Source organism: Glycine soja, chromosome 2 (assembly GCF_004193775.1).
Source record: "Glycine soja cultivar W05 chromosome 2, ASM419377v2, whole genome shotgun sequence".
NCBI classification, from domain to species: Eukaryota; Viridiplantae; Streptophyta; class Magnoliopsida; order Fabales; family Fabaceae; genus Glycine; species Glycine soja.
This window is the reverse complement of record NC_041003.1, coordinates 32,774,188-32,797,346: the sequence shown is the minus strand read 5'-3', so window position 1 is coordinate 32,797,346 and position 23,159 is coordinate 32,774,188. Positions and strand designations below refer to the sequence as shown.

The following is a 23,159-nucleotide window of genomic DNA, read 5'->3' as shown; positions in this document are numbered from 1 at the left end:
GTACTGAGCAAGAATTGTCACGCTTAGTGCCAAAAGTGGACTCTCGCTTAGCGAGATCTGCAGATTATAAATACGTTTTTTAGCGTAAAAAATACCATTTTTTTCACTCTCCTCCTCTCCAAATGCACACCCAAACCCTTACACCTTCTTCTCCACCACCTACGACCACTGATGGCCACCACAAGTCATCGTTGCTTGCTGCAGAACCACCATACCCAGAGGAATGTTTTAATCGGAGTGGAATCCTCATAATTCACCTCAAGGATTCGGTGGAAAAAAATCCCTCAATCCTTTCTTTCGTAACTTCTCTGAGGTAATCTTGACTTCTAAACCTTTCTCTTAGTTAGTTTGAGTTTATTTTAGTGTCTCTTGTGTTTTGGGTACTGTAATAAGGTGTTTTTACACTTCCTTTGAAGAACCCTTGAAAATAAGACGTTGTAAAAGTTATATTTTTATAAAATTGATGTTATTTTCGTGACCTTCACTGAACCTCGATCATATTGGTGTGATCAGAATTTCAAAATGACGTCTCCTTTTAGTAGAATCCGAAACACCCCCTTAGCCCTTTATGTTTTGACAAGGGTAATTAACCCCAAATGTTGTCATTAACCTTATTTCTTAAATCTATACTAAATTTCCTTCAGTTTGGTATATAGAACCTTATGTTTGGATTGACGAATGTGAACGAGAGAGGTCTCTGAGCGCACAAAGAGGAACTAACGTAAAACTCATGATAGGTGAAGGGAGTTTATTATAATTTACGGCTTTTGATACCATAGTTGGGGTCAGGGAACCTAACTACAGGGATGTATGCATGTCCTTGTTGCATGCTAGTTTTCAAGAAAAACAATGTTTTGACTAATGGGATGTGATATGTCTGTTATTGATAAATGACATTATTATTTTTATTAGACCTGTGTTGTCTGAAGACTTGGGGAGTGTGGATCTCAAGCATGAACTATATATGTATGTATATGTGAAACGTGATTTACTGATGATATTGTTATTGATGATATTAACTAATATGAGATGATGTTGTTATTGATGATTATGTTGATATGAGATTATGTTGTTATTGTTGATAATGTCATTGAGATGAGATGACGATGATGTTGAGAATGATATTGAGATGAAATGATGTTGATGTTGAGAATGACATTGAGATGAGACAATGTTGATGTTGATAATGACATTGAAATGAGATGTTGATGATGAAAATGTCATTATGATGATGTATGTTGTGTATGTACATGGGGGGTGCAATGACCATGTTGGATATCTCTGGTGGGGGAAATAGAGTGGTTAAAGATTTTGAAGCATCTCGGGAGGGGGATGGCTTAAAATCTTTAATGATCCACGGTCAGTGCATTGATGAAGCCCATGTTTCATACTTCATATTGCATGAAAATAGTATAATCTTTGTCAGTAAGTACTTGTAGTTTCTCATGAGGAGGAATACTTGTACTTGGGGGCATGTCACTCGGTTTGGAACTCCCTTGACACTCAGGTTGATCACCGTGGGGGGGGGGGGGAGTTATCTGTGCACGACAGGGTGACCTTAACACTTACTGCCTAGTTTTCCTAAGTGAGAGTGTCATGTGGACACACTTAGGCTATTTCCTTGATGAATGGTACCACGTTGCATTTGAGAGTTGAGGTCAGGTGCATGCATCATATTGAGTATGATCGATTTGAATTATGGATGGATGATGACTACTTGTTGAGTGTATGTTGGACTAATGGATTTTTGTGTATGCTTATGGTAATTGTTAATGTTTTCTTACTAATTATGGTTATTTGATTTTTGTGTTAATTTCTTTTATAATAAACTCACCCTCACAATTTTTGTACCGTATGGTTGGTATCTGTGATGATTACGAACCTTTGTTCGTAGGAACAAAATGACAACTATAGTGTACATGAAGTGAGATTCTTTTGTGGAGCTATCAAGCCTGCGTGATGACGTTGGGATTATTTTGGGAGAGAGTTATGTTTTGTTAATCAACTCCTCCGTAGCTGGTTCCATAATTCGATTTTTGAATTGAGGATGTAAATCACAAATTTAATTATATGTATGAACTAATTTACTTTTCATTATGTGAATGATGTGTACTGAGTTACTATACCTATATATATATATATATGTATGTATGTATATGCATTCATTTTGTAGATGCAATTGCCTTTGATGTTTTGATGATGATCATGATGATGTGGTGCAATTGATGCAAATGGACTTTTCAAGATTAAATTCAAGACAATACTTCAAGATTAGAAGTCACAACATCAAGATGATCACTAGAATATTAGGAAGGGAATTCCTAATTGAATTAGCAAAGGTTTGGCCAAGTGATTTAAATTAAAAAAGTGTTTCTCAAAGGTTTTACTCTCTGGTAATCGATTACCAGAGGATGTAATCGATTACCAGTGGCCAAATACGTTTTATAACAGCTACAAAAATTTGAATTCGAAATTTTAGACTGTGTAATCGATTACACAATTTTGGTAATTGATTACTAGCAGTTAGTAAACGTTTTAATTCAAATTTTAAAAGCTGTAATCGATTACACAATCACTGTAATCGATTACCAGACAGGATTTTCAGAAAAAATAATTTCAAGAGTCACAACTTTTCAAAGGCTTTATTCATGACCACCAATGGTCTATATATATGTGACTTAAACACGAAATTGCTCAGAGATTTTCAGAACAACAAGTGTTTATCCTCTCAAAGAGCAAATTCATTTTATCCTCTTAAGAATTCCTTGGCCAATTCAATTGCAATTCATTAAGGAATTATTTGAGTGCTCAATCTGTAAAATCCATCTCTTTCTAGAGAGATTTGTTCTTCTTCTTCTTCTCATTCTCTAAGGGATTAAGAGACTGTGAGTATCTTGTTGTAAAGGAATTCTAAACACAAAGGAAGGATTGTCCTTGTGTGTTTAGAACTTGTAAAAGGAATTTACAAGATAGTGGAACTCTCAAGCGGGTTGCTTGGGGACTGGACGTAGGCACAAGGGTGTGGCCGAACCAGTATAAAACTGAGTTTGCATTTTCTCTTCCCTTAATCTCCTTTATTTATTATTGCTTTATATTCATATTCAAATTGTTTCATTTGAATTAATATTTAAGAAGATTGTCATTAAGGGAATTAATATTTAAGAAGATTGTCATTAAGGGAATCCACAAATCTCCCATAGATATGCTCACCACTACCTTCTTTGTCACCGTCATGTCGTGACAACCCTCCCTTCTTTGGTGCCACCAACACATTTCAGATTTGGTGCTTGTCGATGATGAGTATTACATCTTCCTCTGTGGGTCTCTTCAACACCACCACCACAAACATTCATCTTCTTTGCCGAAACCTCAACACACTGCGATTCCGACCACGATGTGAGGAAGCTCTTTCTAGTCCTCAAGGTTGGACAAAGCTTGAGTGTGTAAAATTTCTTGCATATATTAGAAGCCTTTTCAAAATCCAATACAAATTTCTGGTGCTTGGTTTGTTTTGTTTAAGTCAATCTTCAATATGGGTTTGTGTGTTTTATTGTATTGTGTTGTTGTGTTAAAAGGTTAGAAGGCATTTGGTTTTTTAATTATTCAAGATGTTACAATTTGTGATGGTTAAAAATCGTCACAAAGTATTTAAATATTTCAATTATGTAATTTTTTGGCGGTTTTTAGCCTCTAAAAAACGTAGTATAATAAAATAAGAATAAAGAAATTTCACATCATCTCACAACATTGAAAATAGACAAAAATGACAAAAACTATGGTTGAAATAAAAGTTTAAAGACCAAGACCGACCAAAAAAAAATATAAGGACAAAAATCACAAATATGAAAAGATTACGGACGAAAAACATAACTTGCTCATAGCCATATATATTACTTAAGTTGTTAAAAATTAGTATATTTTAATTTAGTCATTTATGTTTAATTATATTGATGTATAATTATACTAAAATCAAATAAAATTATATGCATGACTTAAGTTGATTAAAATTTGTATATTTTAATTGAATAAATTATATTTAATTATATTAAAAGAAATGAATCAATTTATCTGTGTTTATATTTCAATTATATTACATTTTAAAATAAAATAAGTCCTTATCCTTATAAAATGGAGTAAAAATATCATTTTCTTTTTAATAACCTTCTCAAAGGAATTAATATATATTTTTTGAAGAACAAAGGATTTGATCAATCCTTAATTGTGAAATAAATAAACATTTTCATAAAAAAACTAAAACAGAATGAAGTAGATTCAATTCATAAATGGTAGTTGGAGGGGTCCCTCTACTTGCATGGTAATAGGGGGTGCTGTTCCTGACATAGCGGGGAGATGGCTTCTATGATTCTCTAAAACTCTCGGTCATGACGATGCTCTTCGTGCGGAGTTGACGGTTATGCTTGTTGGTCTCAAGATATGTTGGCAGAATCACTATAAATTTCTAATTTGTGAGTCAGATTGCTTGTAAGTTGTCTCGTTGTTTGAGTGGAACGGTAGGAATAATCTTCATGATGAGTTGCACACTCATGGAGATGTTGTTAGGAGGATTCATGTTATGATTCGAAAAGAGTGGTTTGTCTTTTTTTCTCTGGTGTCGTGAGAAGCTAATGGAATAGCCAATATTCTTATTGGAAGGGATTCAAGAGGTCATGTTTCTGTTCAGCTGCTGAAGGATGCTCCCTCGGAAGTCATGAAGCACAAAGCTTGGATAAATTGCTAATTTTGGTTTTCGTTGAATCGTTAGAAAAAACCAAGTGAATTTGTATGGTTACTGTGAAGAAGTAAGTTCATGGAGCATAAAAATTTCATGGGTTGCTAAAACCTCTCAAAACCCTACTTCCTTGTGCGTCCCCTCCCACTAAACATCTCTCTGCTCCTCCTCCTCCTCCTCCTCCTCCTCTTGTTCTTCTTGTTCTTCTTCTTCTTCTCCTCTCCGTTAAACCCTTGACGGCGTTCGGACTTGCTTTGACGGCGGCAACATGGTTCTCTCAACCGAGGTGATAATCAATCAATCCCTTCTCCAACTCAGCACTCTCTTATTGTTCTTGCTCCGTGAAATCTATCTAATGACGCCGTAACGTCATCTCGCAGGGCGCAACAAACTCCGTCGAGGTGGTGGCGTTCAGTTTCCTAACGGACGACGAGATACGGCGGAGCAGCCGCGTGAAGATAACGAACCCGATTCTGGTCGATTATTTGCTGCACCCGTACCTGGTGGACTATACGACGCCGCTATGGGGCCCCTCGATGACAAGTCTCTGTATGTTCTTATATGCTTATATTCATTATCTATTTTGGAAGCTGATGTTTAGGGAGGAGATCTTTGAGAAGTCCCAGAGCATGTGGATGATTTTTTTTTTTTAATTTTTTTTATAAGCACTTCTAGGAGAAGAAAATAAGATGAGAATGAAATATGCTTTTCCATAAGCTAAAATTAGTTTTGTTTATGCTTAAGCTAATACAGAAGCTAATATGAGAGAGCTTCTACAAATTAGCTAGGAGAAGTTTGTTTTTGACATGGTTGGGTGGAGATAAGTTATGTGGAGTAGTAATTGATTATTTTCTAATAACTGAAGATTTTTAATTTAAGTTGTACTTATTTTACATGTCTTGAATTGAGGTGGGTGGGTGACTGAGACATGTCTTTTGCTTGATGCAGTTGTAAGTCTTGTGGTCAAACAACTAAACATTGCCCAGATCATTTTGGTCACATTGAGCTTGTTTCCCCTGTCTACAACCCTTTGACGTTCAATATTCCTAGCAATATTCTACAAAGAACTTGTTTCTCTTGCCATCATTTTCAGTCCCTTAGAAAAGAGGTAAACTTATGTTGATGTGGTAATTTTATGTGTTGGTTCCCTATACTGCATTTGTAAGATATTTATGTATTTCTTGGCCATTGTTTGTTCGGTCTTATGTTGATTCAAGGTGGATATTCGTGCATTCCAATTGGAGCTTATAATGAAAGGGGATATTATCATGGCCAAAAATTTGGAATCTATTATCACAGAAAAAAGTGTGGATTTTTTTAATCCAGATGAATTTGTACATCCAGGTGATGGAGATGTGAGCCAGTGTTATAGTGCTGAGAAACTGGGAGAAAATTGGACCTCCCTTCAATTTAGTGAGGCAATTCTGTTCTAAGGAAATTCCTGACGAAAAAACATAAGTGTCAAGAATGTGGAGCTGAGAATCCTAGAATCAGTAAACCAACCTTTGGATGGTTTTATATGGTAAATTTATTGTTTCTTGTTACTTTGTTTATTTTCAGAAATTAAATTACAGTAGTAATCTAAAAATATTTTAATTTTTTTCATTCTCGAGGAAGTGAATATTTTACCAGAATCTTCTTCCATAATGGTATGGAACAATAGTATCATTGAAGTAGATACACTAATCACTTTAAATATAAGAAGTCGAGTAAGGGGATGTTGTCTTTGCTTGGTTCATGTAGTGTGCTTTGGCATCTTTAGTCTTTACACTTTTTTTTTGGTCAGCGTATCGTTACACTTTCTTTAGATATAATAATAGTTTTATGATATTCTTTTATTATATTATATTATGTCTATATCTATATCTATATATTCATATATTTATATCTAAGTGCATGTGTGTGTGTGTGCATATATTCTTTTATAATTTATAATATAGACACATATTTATGTATGTAGAGGGGGTGGGTTGGCTTGGCTGTGTCCGACTCTAACCTTTGTGGACTTGTATTATGCATGTTCTGTCCTCCTAGCCTGAATATTATTCCACAACTACCATGCTAACTCAAAGTCCTATGACTATTTGTTTCCAAGCATTGTTATTAATAGCAAGCTACATCCTTGCAATAGGAATTGCTAATCCTTTACTGTACAAAACCCTGGTGTGTTGTGCTGTGCTCTGTACCTGGGTTTTATGCACTGCGTTGTACCATACCCAGGCATTATGCTTACAATTTTGTGAAACATGCTTAATTAATGCTCTTTCTACTTGTTATTTCTTGCTATATGTTCAATTTTCAAAATGAAAAGAAAAAAAGTGGCACAGTTTAGTCAACCATGAGTTTTTTTCCCCCTTTTCTTTTATGGATGATGACTTGGTACATATGATGTATTTATGCTCTTGTCCACAAACAGATTTTCATCTCCATCGGTCCATGCTTGTGGGTATTTCTATTTTCTAGCTGTATTGTCTAATTCTTACTTTTCTTTTCATTTCCTTTCCCTTCTCACTTTTCATATCTAAGGTTTTACAATGCAATATATCCTTGGGAGATGCCCATCTAAATAAGTCAGATCCCTCAAAGGTTCTAAGCTGGTGGATGGATCTTCAGCAATCTGTAAACATGCTATTTGACAATAAAACTGCTTCTGGTGAGAGTCTCTTCTGGTTTCATTTTCTTTTTGCCCTGTTGGAAATTGGAATAGTAATGTGGAAATGGGTGCATTTGGGTTGGGTGTAATTTGTCAATAAAAAATTGACCAATATCAATAGTTAATAAAAATTTTCCAAGTTTTTAATTGTGATAAAATGTTTGTAAGAGAATCTCTTTTTTCTGTTATGAATATGACATAAGTATTAATGTATTATAATCACAGAGGAAGAAAAATGAGGTTTCTTAGAGTTTGTGGATTGCTTGATATATATGATGACATGTAGATATTTTTGATATCTTGCTAATGGTTCTTTCATAGACTTAACTTTTCTTCTTGCTTGGTCTAGGCAAGAGAGATGTGGCTACTGGAATTTGTCGATTGCTGGAGAAGAAGGAAGGCATCTTTCGGCAGAAAATGATGGGAAAGATGGTTTATTTTGCATGTCGCTCTGTCATATCACCAGATCCTTATTTAGCAGTCAATGAAATTGGGATTCCCCCATATTTTGCTTTAAGATTATCGTATCCTGAGGTGAGGATTGTAACTAGATATCACTCAATGTCCTTATTTGTTATTTTTGTTGTTACTGTTATACTTTTCTGATGTGTATTCAGTTTAGTAATATGTGTATGATATCACAACATGTATACATTTATGAATGGTTCTTGTTGAATTTGGAGGGAGTTAGGAGGGAATAACTTGATTGATATTGCTTGTGGGTGTAGTGCTTAGGTTATTCAGACATCTATATATATAGATTCTTAATAGACTAAGCGAGGACTGTTTTCTTGATAAAGAGTAAATGGATGCTACTTCCTAAATACTAACTCCTATCATGAACTGCATGTCATTCTAATACTTCCAATAGAAGTGAATATTTTGGTGTTGTATTTTCCTTTATTTCATTTTCTGCTTATAATATATATCTTATGATCTTAGACAGGCAAACCATCTTTTCCCTTGGCGTGGCCTATATAATTTAAAGAAGATAAAAAATTGAAACTGAAAAGGAAGCATTTGGTTATAAGTATAAACTGGATAATAATTTGTCTGCTGCAAGCCTGCAACCAAATTTTGGCCTCATTATTCTTAACAGAGCATCAGAAACATAGAATGACAAATTGCTCTAGAATGAAGTGAGACATTCGGAGTTTATTAAGTACTCCAAACAATAACGTTCTGATAACTGATTATTATGCTGGGGCGTTGCACTGGTCATATTGGACTCTACATTGAGTAGGATATTACTAGCTATGGTAAAACCTTCATATCTCATTTTGTTTCCTGCCATTGGCTTTTATGTTAATATCTTTCAGAGAGTGACTCCTTGGAATGTAGTGAAGTTAAGGAATGCTATCCTTAATGGTGCTGAATCCCATCCCAGTGCTTCTCATTATGCTGATAAAGTATCAATAGTCAAGCTTCCACCAAAAGGGAAGTTCCTTTCTTTGACATCGAGGAAATTACCAACCTCGAGGGGTTATTTTGCATCAAGGGAGATATCTGACCATGAGTTTGAAGGGAAAGTTGTTTATCGCCACTTGAAGGATGGCGATGTTGTGCTTGCCAATCGACAGGTAATGCATTGTCTCATCTGATGTGTTTTTAGCAATAATGCAATATATTTATTGTAGTACTGTATTTCATTCCTTTAATGATTTTCTTTAGGTAAAGAAGAAATAGAAAATCTATGTATGACTTTAGAATGCTGGAAGTATGCTGTTTGATTGTTCTCATCTACTATTGGAAATTGTCAAGTAGCTGTGGTTCTTGAAAATGTGTAATTTGAGTTAAAATTCTGTTTTCTTAAGTTGGTATTGATAGTATTGCTTGCATAACTTTGAACTGTATATCTACCACAACATAAAACAATTTTGTGAAGATCATATTGAGAAAATGTGTGATGTGGACACGGCTGATTTGATGACATTCTGATATGAATTGAACTTTATATTCTGTTGCAGCCAACACTCCATAAACCTAGTATAATGGCACATATAGTTCGCGTTCTAAAGGGGGAGAAAACTGTACGCATGCACTATGCAAACTGTAGGTAATATATACTTTTAGTTTCTGAGCTTGGTGTGATTATGGTATAAATTATGTATTAGTACATTTGACTATCTGACAATCTGTCACGAGAATTTCATTTTGATGCATTCATATGCATTATATCTCTGCTTAATAGGGTTACTACAGTTAATAACTTCTTTGTTTTATTTTTTCCCCTTCGTGATCTCTGTACTTATAATGCTGATTTTGATGGTGATGAGATTAATGTTCATTTTCCACAAGATGAAATTTCTCGGGCTGAAGCTTACAATATTGTAAATGCTAACAATCAATATGTGAAACCTACAAGTGGGGATCCAATCAGAGCTTTGATTCAGGTATTTGAATAAATTATTTATTTAATAAAGCCTGTTTAGTACTGCGGGGCATAAGGATCCTTTTGTTGTGGGATCAGGTTGTTTTCTGTAGTTGTATCCATGACTGCTTAGGTCACAAAGCAACAAATTGCCTTAATTAGTTAATGTACGCTATTACAAAATTTTTCTTTGGGGTTATTTCCTGATGTTTTTCCCCTTCCATTTTGAACTATTTTTCCAGGATCATATTGTAAGTGCTGCTCTTCTTACAAAAAAGGATACTTTTCTAAGCTATGAAGAGTTCAATCAACTACTGTACAGTTCTGGTGTATCCATGGCTGGGCTAGGCTCATTCTATGGCAAACATGGGCAGAAAGTTTTCATGTCAAATTCTGAGAGTGAAATGTTTCTGTTTCCTCCAGCAATATGGAAGCCACTCTGACTTTCACTCTTCTGATGTTAAAACAAATTACTTTCTAAATAAACTGCCAGAAGCCTTTTCATTTGGTTATTTTCCCTCTCTTATATTAGTTAATAACAATTTATTAAACTATTTAGTCAGTATGTCTTAATTCTTAAATCCTGTTTCCTATTTTTCTACTTGGGTATGATCTGCTTTATTTTGAATGATATAACGGTTTTATTAAGTAAATGTGATTTCTTTTGTTTTTCTAGGTTATCAGTGCATTGCTATACTATATCACCAGAGGTTCACCATCATTTACTGTTTGAGAAGAATGCAAAAATCCCATCTAATTTTTTCAAGACTCGGATCAGGAAGGGGAAAAGATACACTCAAGATACATCAAAAAAGAAGGAAAAGCCTGATGAGGATAAATTATTGATATATAAAAATGACTTGGTGCGTGGCATAGTTGATAAGGCTCAATTTGGTGACTGGTATGATACATAGAGTGCAAGAACTTTATGGATCAAATGCTGCTGGCAACCTACTTTCCGCATTAAGTCGGTTATTCACTACCTTTTTACAGGTTTACAACCAATTCAGTAGAAGGAAAGGATGTTGAAAGAATGAATCAGCTTAATAGTTGTGAGATAATTGGTAACAGTGTTCATCGTGAATTCATTAGAGTGAAGAATAGTGACAATATAGGTAACTTAAATAAAAGTTATTTTATACAAATCATATGATTCTAAAATAATATTCCATTTCCAGATATGATAACATTTATTGATTGCTTTCAATTGGTGAATTGATAGTTTTATATTTAATACTCTCTCCCGTCCTTTAATTTTTTGGTCTTAATTATAAGAAACATAGACCCACTTTTTTTTTTTTTTGACTGCAACACAGACCCACTTTAAGATGGAATCTGTCATTCCATTTAATTTAATTGGGATGCCCTGAATCTGACATGTCTCTTGGAATGAGTAACATGAAACTCAGAATTATGGATGTATTGAATACTCCCTAATAAAAAGGGAATTGGTCTATGGTCAATTCAGTAACAAAAAATATGAAATTATAAATATAAATTTCTAACTGTACGTACCTCGTGAAAAAAAAAATATTAATTGTGAGTTTTCTTTTATACCTGTTGTTTTGTGAAATCTATTAATGAGGCATCCACGCCATTGACGGCATCTTGAAAGAACTCATGATGTGCTCTCCCGACACGCCTTTTCAGTGAGCTAAATACACCTGTGCCGGAAGCTTTTCCAGCACATGACAGTGCGTGTCTTGCTGCCGTTTTGGCAGCGCTTCCAGCATAGTGGTCGCCCCTACTGACTGCTCCTATCCTTGGAGTTTCATCTCCATTCGAGCCTGTTTGTGGGTACTTCCTTTGTTAACTGGGGTTTTTAGGTACTTTTTGCTTTGAGTTTTTGGTTCCTATCTCGACATTGGCTTTCATTGTCCCAGTGCACTGGCCCCTGTCTTCGTCCCAGATGCACTGATCCCTGTCTTCGTCCCAGATGCACTGGCCCCCGGTCTTTGTCCCTGCTGCCCTGGTCCCTGTCTTTGTCCCAGATGCAGTGGCCCCTGTCTTTGTCCCAGATGCACTGGCCTTGATTATGTCCTAGATGCATTAGTTTGAAGTTTAAACAATTTGGGTCTCCAATGTTTTACCTATTTTTGTTCCAAGACCGAAAGTAACTGTTGGGCTGGCTGGCTGAAGACGGGTGCTTGCATCTTAAGATCAATATAATTTGGAAGCATTGGCATTTGGTTACTATGTTCTGAATCAAACATGTCTTCCAAATGTGCCCTGAATAAACCATCATTGGTGGGAGTTGTTTTTTATTCTCATAACATTGTATTAATCAGCTGTGACAACACTCGTTTCATGTTAGTTTAGTCTTTGTACTTGTTATGGAAACTATTAGGATGTTTCTCCAACTTGCTATGACAGGTTGGCATACGTACATGCTCACGCAATACTAAAATCATAAGAGAAACTTGTGCTCTTAACAGACTATGAAAAATAATGGTTCATAGTTATCTTTGTTGGGGTACTTGACATTTCCTTACTACTATTTGGTTTTTTCTGTGTAAAATTGTAATGTTCTAATATATTTTTCATTTTAGATTCAGTCACATTGCAATTGAATATTGAGAAAAAAATACGCAGTAATGGAGAAGCAACCTTAACATCAGATAGGAAGATGACAAACAAGCTTAACTCAACAACAAGCTCAGGTATATTAAAGGAGCTACTATCTGAAGGAATATTGCAACCTTCAGGAAAAAATTGTATTTCTCTTATGACTACATCTGGAGCTAAGGGTAGTATGGTAGGTCTATTTCTATTTTGATTTTAATTTGTCCACATTACTTTTTTTTAGTTGTGTATTAGGATACAGAGCACTTAAGATACTGCATGTGGCATATTAGAAAAACTAAGAGTCTGCTATGAATATTATAAGTGGCAGTGTGGCAGAAGTGTGTTTAATGCTACACACGTTTGAAGTCCTGAAATTTTGTGCATATGACTGGAGTGAAATCCATTATTATGCGCTATAATAAAAGATCCTGTTGCAGTGTAAGCAGATGATGCTCAAAATTCAAATTATAAAAAACGCATATAGTTTTATCCTTGTTTAATTTTTTTAATTATAGGCTTTCATTCATTTCCATAAATAAATAGTGCACATTGTACAAGATTGTAAATTTAGTTTAATACTAATCATTTATGTATGTTTATGGCAATTAGTGATTTCAAGTTGATTTCATATGCTTTTAAACAGGTAAATTTCCAGCAGATATCTTCTCATCTAGGCCAGCAAGAGTTGGAAGGAAAACGAGTCCCACGCATGGTTTCTGGAAAGACCTTACCCTGCTTTCCTCCCTGGGATTGTTCCCCTAGAGCAGGAGGGTTCATTATTGATCGGTTTCTTACTGCCCTTCACCCTCAGGAATACTACTTTTGTGACACCCTCTACCCCTCACATATATACTAATAAGAAGAAAAAAAATCAAATATTAATTAAAAATATTTTTAAAACATTTTTTTTACAAGTCTTTCAAAGGGGAAAAAAGCTCACATTCATTTTCTTCTACATCATATTCAAACTTGTCCAAATAAATAATAAAGTATTCTCGACTCAAACAAAGTCGTCTAAGCTTCATACAATTAATATAGAACCTATATCCTAATGTCACATCCTATCAGAGCGTTGTGTTCCCGTGTCCTCTAGCATGAGGTTCTTCATAGTCATCCATCTATTCATCTGCTCCCCCGAACACAAGTTCAAGATCATCACAGGATTCAAACACAACAACACACAGGGAGTGAGTTATCACATTCCTAGCTAATAGAGAAACAAGACAATTAAATATATATATTATATAAATGAGATACCACTTGCTTAAACATAGCTCACGTAACTTCACCACTTCGTCATTCAAAATTCATTTTTCAATCATCAATCACATTACACAAGAATCTCATACTTCGATCAAGATATAATAACACATCAATTAGCAAGCATATGCAACAGTTATGCTAAGACTCAATTCTATATGCAATGTGGTACCATGTCAGTGAAAAACCACCCTGGGGCGCTTAGGAGTACACAACAAGACACACCACACCATGGGTTTGTCAGGTCACTCTCACTAAGTAAGATCATAGGGAGACCAGTCAGGGTCACGATGTTTTGCGAGAATGCTCCAACCATATGAGATCAGCATAGGTTTAAAGGAGCACTCAAATCCGGTGACCCCCAAGGCCTACACTCCGAAGAGTCCGTCAGGGCCTCTCCCTCCTGATTCAGGTCCAACCCCTAAAATAATTTTTTTGCATGCAGACACTGCTCATGAATAATACAATACCCACGACCTTACACTCGTGTTTTAAACACGTTCAACACAATCGCGCTACGATTTAACACTGGTTCCTAAATAGGAAACCTACATTTTCTCTTTAACACTGCGCATCAACGCTTTTCTCAAGATAACGCTGGTCGGGTTATTGTACAATTCATAGCTTACAACACAAGTAATTTCACATCAAGTGTTAACTACACACTTATCCACAACTAGAACTCATTCACAATTTCACATCTCATAGTGTCACAATCCACCATCACATGTTTACACGTATCTCACAAATTAACACATGTTCAACTTTACACTTATACTCAATCTCAATAACAATATTATAATCTCAAAGCAACATGTTATTCTACAATTCATCACATACTCACAATTTGAATTATCATTTCATATCCTCAATATAACAATTTATATAAAAGACTATCACAACATGAGGACTAAAACCCCTCAAATAATATTACACAATTATATCAAAATCATAGGTCGAAATATACAAATATCAAGAGCACAATTTATCAAGCAATTTTCATCAGGATATCAATATTTTATTTATAATCATAAAGGAAAAATTGCAATTTAACAAACATCCCAAAATAAAATCCCAATTTAATCCTCTAAGGATCCCTACACATGTTCTCACTAATCCCCAACTGTGAATAACTCATCCCTTACCTTTAAGCGGACTCACGTGTCTTCCCACAGCGATAGCGTCATTTCTAACGGTTCCCTAAGATTCCTCCAGTTCTTCCTTCGACTGCTCCGATAGAGTTCCTAAACGTCAGAGAAACGGAGAAAGGATTAAAGCCTCCATTTGGACTATCTTCATGCGATTCCTTTTTCTCCCTCCACGAACATTATATCGCCAATCCCAACGGTCAAAGCGTGCGCAACTGAATTTCGAACAACATATCCAAATTTTACGACAATCCAACAGTTAACGAAACTGGGATCGTAGTTTTACCAAGACGGCTCTGGGTTTCTGCGGGAAAGAAAAATGCTACAATGCGAGAGGTATTTCTCTTAGCTCAGACGTAATATCAAAATTCCCAACGGTGAGAATGCTCGGAAATGGGTTGCGAACATTCTTTTTAAATTTCACGACGATCCAACGATGAATGAGTCCGAGATCGTCATTTTTCTGAGACAGGTTTGGTGGTCTGCGGGAAAAAAAGAGGGTTTTGGGAGAGGAAGAGAGAAAAAAACGAAATTGGTAGGCAGAGGAGGCTGAGAAGTCAGTCTGAAAACTGACCTAGCATGTCACTATTTATAACTAGGGGTATTCACGACCTATTATTTACTTTATTTATTTATTTTTATTATTTTATAAAAAAGAAGCTCTATTTTATTCTCCATCAAATGAATAATAAAATACCCTTCTTATTTTCTCTCAAACCATTATTTTATTATAACTATTTTTCTTTATTTATTTAATTATAAAACATCATTATTCTCTAAAATTTATATACAAAAAAAATGGGATGTTACAACTTTCATTGCATGGCTGGTTGTGAAGGGTATGATTGTTAAATTATGTATGATTGTTAAGATTGTGAATTGTTATAATTTTATTCCATTGTCTATGTGTATCTTGCCAATTCAAGACAAATAGGGACTTGGGTATTATGGGTTGCCTATGCCCCACATTGAGTAGTGTTGGTGGAGTATTTAAGTGCTTGGTTCTCCCCCTTTAACCGCTAGCTTTTAAGGGTGGGTTCCTCAAGTGTTTGGCTTGAGTGCTTATCAATTGGTATTAGAGCTGGTTGTTGATATCTCGATAAAGGCTGCTTACAAAGGTTTCTGGATGGTGGAGTGTGCTAATCGACAAGGAAATTGAGTGAAGTGTCATCGAGTGAAGTGTCGTAGAGTGTGAGCCGCCGAGATGTCAGCTCTCAAGGGAGGTGCTATGATTGGGACTTGGGAATTATGGGGTGCCTATTCCCCACATTTAGTATGGGATGCTTGGTTTAAGTCCTTGGTTCTCCCCCGTTAACAACTAGTTTTGAAGGGTGGGTTCCCAAATGCTTGGGTGCTTATCAACTGGTAACATAGTTGGTTGTCGATGTATCGAAAAAGGTTACCTAAAGAGAGTTTTGACCAGCGAGGAAGTTGAGTGAAGGGGTGCCTATTCCCCACATTTAGTATGGGATGCTTGGTTTAAGTCCTTGGTTCTCCCCCATTAACAACTAGCTTTTAAGGGTGGGTTCCCAAATGCTTGGGTGCTTATCAACTGGTAACATAGTTGGTTGTCGATGTATCGAAAAAGGTTACCTAAAGAGAGTTTTGACCAGCGAGGAAGTTGAGTGAAGTGTTGTAGAGTGAGTTGCCTAGATGTTGGGTCCCATGGGCAGTGCTATGATGGGGACTTGGGTATTATGGGGTGCCTATGTCTCTCATCGAGTAGTGTGGGATGCTCGGTGGAGTATTAAGTGCTTGGTTCTTCCCCCTTAGCAAATAGCTTTTAAGGGTTGGTTTGCCAAGTGCTTGGGTGCTTATCAAAGACAGAGTATATATAGTGGCACTTAATATCAAGATGCATGTACATGTGACAGATATTGGCTGAACCAATCAAAATGTTTATTATTTTAATTTTATTAGGTAAGATTATCTCGGAGGATGAACTGAAATAATTACTTCAAACAGAGTCTGAATTTCTACCTGGCCTGGGTGACATCACTGACATGTAATTAGGTTATATAATTCACAGTTTTTTGATGCATCAGAATGTCAATGTATCTTGTATTACAGTCCTTGCATGTGCACTGGTGCATATGAAGGAGTGAAACATTACAATTGTTTCTTGCCATTGATATATTTTTTTTTTGGTTATAAATTAATGGAATATTCATTTCATTTGTTTTTTGTTAAAATGTCTGCGATATCTGTTATGCTCATCACTTGTTTATTGCAGATTCAAAACTGTTAGAACCATTCTTGACTTTTTTATTTATTTAATATGCAAATAGTTTATTGAGTGTTTCTTAGTCAAGTTTGTGCCTTCTCCTATGCCCCCTTCGAAATTGAAGTTTAGATCACTAATTACACCATTGTCATTTGCATTTTTAGTGCAATAATTTATATGAGTAGTAATACTTGGACAAACTTATTTGAAAATCTGCTCATTTTCTCCTTGGAAGCCATGGATAATTACCCTGTTCTAACTGTAACTTTTTCTTAATGGTCCAGTTTGTGCACACACCTTGGCACCTTGCATTATTTTTGCAACTATCTTTCCTTTATATAGATAGCTGTTTTACATCTATTTTTTGATTATGACAGACTTGTTATAATATGCCTTCTGAACAATTGTGTTGTTTTTATTTAACAAATTTTTCTTATTGGAAGTTTGCAACATTAAACACTCACATCTGAATGAGAATGTGAACAATAGCCAGCAGTTAAAACTTCATAATCTATTAAATTGAGTTGCATGATGTGATTTTAGTAGGTGCTGGATTTTTCTTGATTGGTCAATCAATTGCTCAAAGGGGTAGAGGCAAATTAGCAGAGCTTCAGTTAATAAAAGTTCTTCAAATAGAAGGGAGTTTATTAAAGGAGTCGAAAAGGCCTATGAAAATTTCAGTTAAAACCATTAAAAAGACCGTCTATTTAAAATTTGGTGTTTGGTAGAGGCCAATGTTGTCAAGTGTTATATGTAGTGATGCCTACATAGTGGTATAACTCTTGGTTATTGTTGGTAATATGGCTTATATTTCTAATTCCTAGATCCTAACAAATGACCTCTTTGCTCCACAGGTTAGTTGATACTGCAGTCAAAACATCTCGGAGTGGTTACCTGCAAAGATGCCTAATGAAAAACCTTGAGTGTCTTGAAGTTTGTTATGACCATACTGTCCGTGATGCTGATGGTTCAATTATTCAGTTTCACTATGGAGAAGATGGTGTTGATGTCCATCAAACATGTTTATTTTTTTTAGAAAATCATAAATTACACATACAACTTGTGTTGTTTATATGTTTATCTTTTATTATATTCAGAATAAAGAATTGGTTTATAGCAACTATTGCCGTCAGCTAGACAGATCCAGTCCATATATTAACAAATTACCTGATGCTCTTGAAGGAAAAGCAGAAAAATTCTCAAAACAGAGAAATCTTGGTTCTATGGAGCATGCAGATTTCGTAAGATTGATAGAGCATAAGTATGTCTCATGTCTCACTCAACCAGGTGAACCAGTTGGTGTATTAGCTTCTCAATCTGTTGGAGAACCGGCAACGCAGATGACGTTAGATTTTTTACACTGTCATGGATATTTCTTCTTATTTTGTTCATATCATGTGTGGCCAAGGGGTGCCCTTTTTGCTCAATCTGTTTCAATATTGAAGCACATGGAAAAGTATGAATTTGTTAGTGGTACCAGTCTTTTATGAACCAGACTTATCAGTTATCAATACACACACACACACACATATTATATAGAGAGAGAGAGGGGAGGAATCAAGTTACTCCAAGAGTAACTCTAAAATGAGTTTTCTTTTAATTGTTTTAACGAGTAATTCATCTTTGACCATTAGATTAAAAGAAAATGAGGGTGCTGATAAGTAACTCTTTTAAAGTTATTCTTAGGGTAACTTATCCCTTCTTTTGAAGTCAAATAGCTAACAAAGTGAGGTGTAAGCTTCAAAACAAAGATCTAAATCATAACAGCCACTAGAACAAAACAATAGTGGCTGCTCAATTTCAGCAGTATAGCCCCCCATGCATGACCTGACCTTGTTTGGTGTGCAACCCACCTGCACCGAAATTGCACGATTCATCTCCAGCAAGCAATTCTTGTGATTGATGGTGTGATTCAAACACCAAAACATTTCGCTCAACGATTTGCATTGTCAACTGCACTGTTTGAATCGAATCATATGGTATTGTGAATAGTACTGTGCTGATAGCAATGCTTGACAAACCCCCATTCAAATATTGTTTTATTTGCAGAATATTTCACCTCTTCTTGATGAGCCTGTTGCTATTCTTTTGTTGTTTTCATACATGATAAGTGAATTTTAATGTGAAAGTGTTTAAACAACATTAAACAAAGGCATAATAGGCTGAAACCGTATGTCAATGTGACACTATGGTACTGGTTTATATAGACTGAGCTGAATACTGAGGATAGCTGAATACTGGATTATTTTCTTACAACTTCACCACCTACACTGTTTTTGTTTAAAGAAATCAGAGAATAAGAGGATAGCTGTTTGACAGAACAAGTGACGGCTGAAGTCAGGTCCTCTCAGCTTCAGATACGAATTTAATGGTTTTTGTTTGATCTAAACATCATAAAAGCTTTATGTAGGGTTTCTATTAGGTTTAATGAGTTTATGAGATGACTTGCCCATGAGGTAAACTAACTATATCTTAAGTAACAATTTTGATAACATAAAGTATTAGAGAAGCTGCAGTGGTTTCTGGTGATCCCATGGAAAATTATCATTTTAATTTTCATAGAGAAATCTTGAAATGTGGACAACTATTCCTGGTGAAATTTAAGCAAAACTAACAGGAACAATGACTTTATTTGCATTTGGTGTTTGTATATAATCTTAAGCTTTCCATTAATGGTCGAATGTGACACTCGGAATTCCATGCTTGCAAGAAATCCTGATGGCTGCTGCACGTGATATCAAAACTCCATTTATGACATGCCCCTTGAGACATGAGAAATCTATGTGAGATACTGATATTGTTCTCTGTTCTCTATTGTATTTTTGTTCCTGAAAACGTATTGCTTTTTCTATAGAAATGTATAGGTGTTTGATGCAGTTGTTATTTGCAGGAAAGATGCTATTTGTCTTGCTGATTAGTTGAAGAAGATCACTGTAGCTGACATAATTAAGAGTATGAAAGTTTCTGTTGTACCAGTAACTGTTCTTGGTGGTCAGATTTGCAGTATATATAAACTTGTAATGAAGCTATATAAATCTAAACAGTATCCAGAATATACTGATATTACCCTTGAAGACTGGGAGGAAACTCTAAGGGTTAACTTTGTGAGAGAGTTGGAGGATGCCATTGAAAATCACATGGCATTGCTTTCTAAAATTAGTGGAATAAAAAAAATTAAAGACAGATCCACAATCAAATTATTCAAACAGCTCTGAAGATGCTCACGACAATGGATCAGAATCTGAGAAAAAAGGTCAAAGTAATGATGAAGATGATGATGGTGTTGTTGTTGAAGACACTGAAGGGAATGAAGATCTTGGATCAGATGCACAAAAGAGAAAACTACAAGGTACTGATGAGGTTGATTATGAGGATGGTCCTGAAGAGGAAACACATGATGGTGAGCTGTCAGGAAATTGAAGGTGATGAGGATGGCAGTGATGTTGATGTCAATGAGAATGATAACAATGTGACAGATGCTAATAATTCTGAAGGACTTGAAAAACCCTCCAAGTTCAAGACTATTGATGAAAAAAAAAATTGAAACGAGAAAAGAAAAAATCTGAACCAACAAAAAGATATGACTGGGCAATTTTTGTGGAAGCTAAAGGGATGCATTTTGAGATCCACTTTAGATTTACTGGTGAACCTCACATTTTGTTAACTCAGGTACTTTTTGTTGCATCTAATTTTTGTTTAATATGCTGTATAAATTTTGGGGTTGATGTGTTTCTTTACTGATATCAAAGTTTGGGTTGTTATTATCTATCAGATGGGTCATTCAACACTTTAAAAAGTTTATTTTTTATATTCTAGGACATCATATATGCCTAGAAGCACAGTATCTTCTACCTACACTGGTCAAGTCCATTAAAATGCAATAATGCATATGGTGGTGTCTTAACATTTTTTTTCCTACCATAGTGTGGGTGTTTCAATGCTGACAAGTAGTCAGTCATATACACCTATTTAATAGCTTAATATTTTGCAAAATGTGATTTTGCAAAGTCAGTGTTAGTTACTTTTACATCCAGAAAACTTGGCGATGTTAACAATGTGCTAGCATGTTTTTCTTTCTTTGCTTTTAAGAAAAATGGAGATGTGATAGTTGCCATTCCTCAATCTTTTTCTTATCCTTTGCGTATGCTCTCTGTTATTACTTTCTGACTTGAAAAAAATCTATAATGAATTTGTCCAGTTGGCATTGTTTGAGCAGCGTCCAGTTAGCAATTTGATATTTGAAAATGACAACTTGTGTTGCTTTGGTCCTTGAAGATATGCCTTCATACAAATTCCCCCATCACCTTGAAGAATGTTAAGTACACTCGTGTGACATTATTTATCAGTTAAATTACTTAGGATCACTAAATGATTAAAGTTTGAGAAATTTAGGGATTTACACACATCTAGTATTTTAGAGATGACTCAGGCAATCTAGTTGGAAAATAACTTTACACGTGTACTTCATGTTCCTCACTAGCATATCTGTATGTCTCACTAATACTGACTCATTGAAGGATTAGCTTGTTATAAAGTTTGTCAGTTTTAGGGACCAAATTGTATGTGAACTTGATTATAAACTATGGAAACTGTGAAGTGAACTATGGTTAGGAATTAGGAAACAAATATGACTGCTGTTTACTGTTGGATATGTATGTCATTTTTCTGTTCTGCTTCTAAAACTCAACTGTTTTCAAAACAACTATATGCAGATTGTTCAGAGAACAGCCAAGAAGTTTTGCCTCCAAAATTTTGGAAAGGTTGGTGAATGTAAAGCTATTACATGTAAAGAAAGTGGAGTAATCTACTATGGTAAAGATGACAGAAAAGGGGATGAGATTTCAGCCTTTGAGAAAGAAGAAATACCAGCACTTCAGACATCAGGGGTACATTTTAAAACATTTTGGGAGTTGGAAGATGATCTGGATGTGAGGTACATTTATTCAAACAACGTGCTTGCTATGCTAAATGCTTATGGGGTGGAAGCAGCCAGGGAGACCATCATCAGGGAAGTACAGAATGTTTTCATATATCAGTAAATATCCGGCACTTGAAGCTCAATGCCGACTTTATGACACACTCTGGTGGCTACTGCCTGATGAACAGAACGGGGAGCATAGCAGACTCAACATCCCTTTTCATCAAAATGTGCTTTGAGACAGCTGCCAAATTTATTGTTGAAGCAGCTTATCATGGGCAAGTGGACAATTTGGAGACACCATCTGCTAGAATTTGTATTGGTTTGCCAGTGAAGATGGGAACTGGGTGCCATGACTTGATACAGAAGCTGGAGATATGATGTAGCTGGCTTGTTCCTTCAGCTTTTTAGACCTTTGGTCCCCACATGCCCGGAGGTCTTGCCAAATTTTGATACCATAATTATGTTATACGACTAAATGCCAAAATTTCATTGCCATTTTTATCTGGCTTCAAAGTAATTTATTTGGATGTAGTAGTAGAGCATAGTTTGAAATGTGCCATTCGTCGTCCCATATATCTGTACATAGGTGGTTTTTCTGGGGCCTTGATTTTCCCATTTGGTCTGAAGTGTATGTTTTCACCTAATTCAAATACTTTTGCTCCAACATAACAACGGTCTGATTCCATCAAGGTTGGTTATATCAATCACAAGATGCAATTGGGTTTTCTTTAAATATTTTTACTATTTTGCACATATATAGACTTATTGAGGATCTTTACTTTTAGATGCGTACCATTATTATTATTGAGAATTGAATGATTTGAACTCAACTTTAGCAGTTAAAGGAGATGATATTACTCCTGGTTAAATTAAGTAGTACTTTGCTCATGTAGATGTGAGTTACTAGGATTGAAATTGTGGAATGGGTTATTGGAGTTAGGGGGGAATATTGGCCTTTCGATTAATTCATGTTGGATCCTTTACATAACATATTTTGAAAAGCAAACAATACGGCTAACTTCCAGGATTGAGTAAGATTGCTACATTTATAGTTAACTTAGTCAAGTGAAATAATTTCAGAGGATCATTACTCGAGGTTAGCATTTATTGCATATCTAGATTGTTTAGAAAAAGTTTAGTGCAGACTGAAAAATGCTTTGCAGTCTTTTATAGCCTATATTTTAGGCTTGTAATTTTTTTTTAATTTTTTTAATTTTTAGTGAGTTTTATTATCAATAAATTAATATGGTGTATTTTATTTTAACTTTTAAGAAATTTACGAATTTTA

At 35.3% G+C, this 23,159-nt stretch overlaps 1 pseudogene; it reads left to right on the top strand.

Moving 5' to 3' along the window:
• Positions 1-4,275: 4,275 nt before the first annotated feature.
• On the top strand, positions 4,276-22,604 carry LOC114392667 (annotated as a pseudogene).
• Positions 22,605-23,159: the final 555 nt, after the last annotated feature.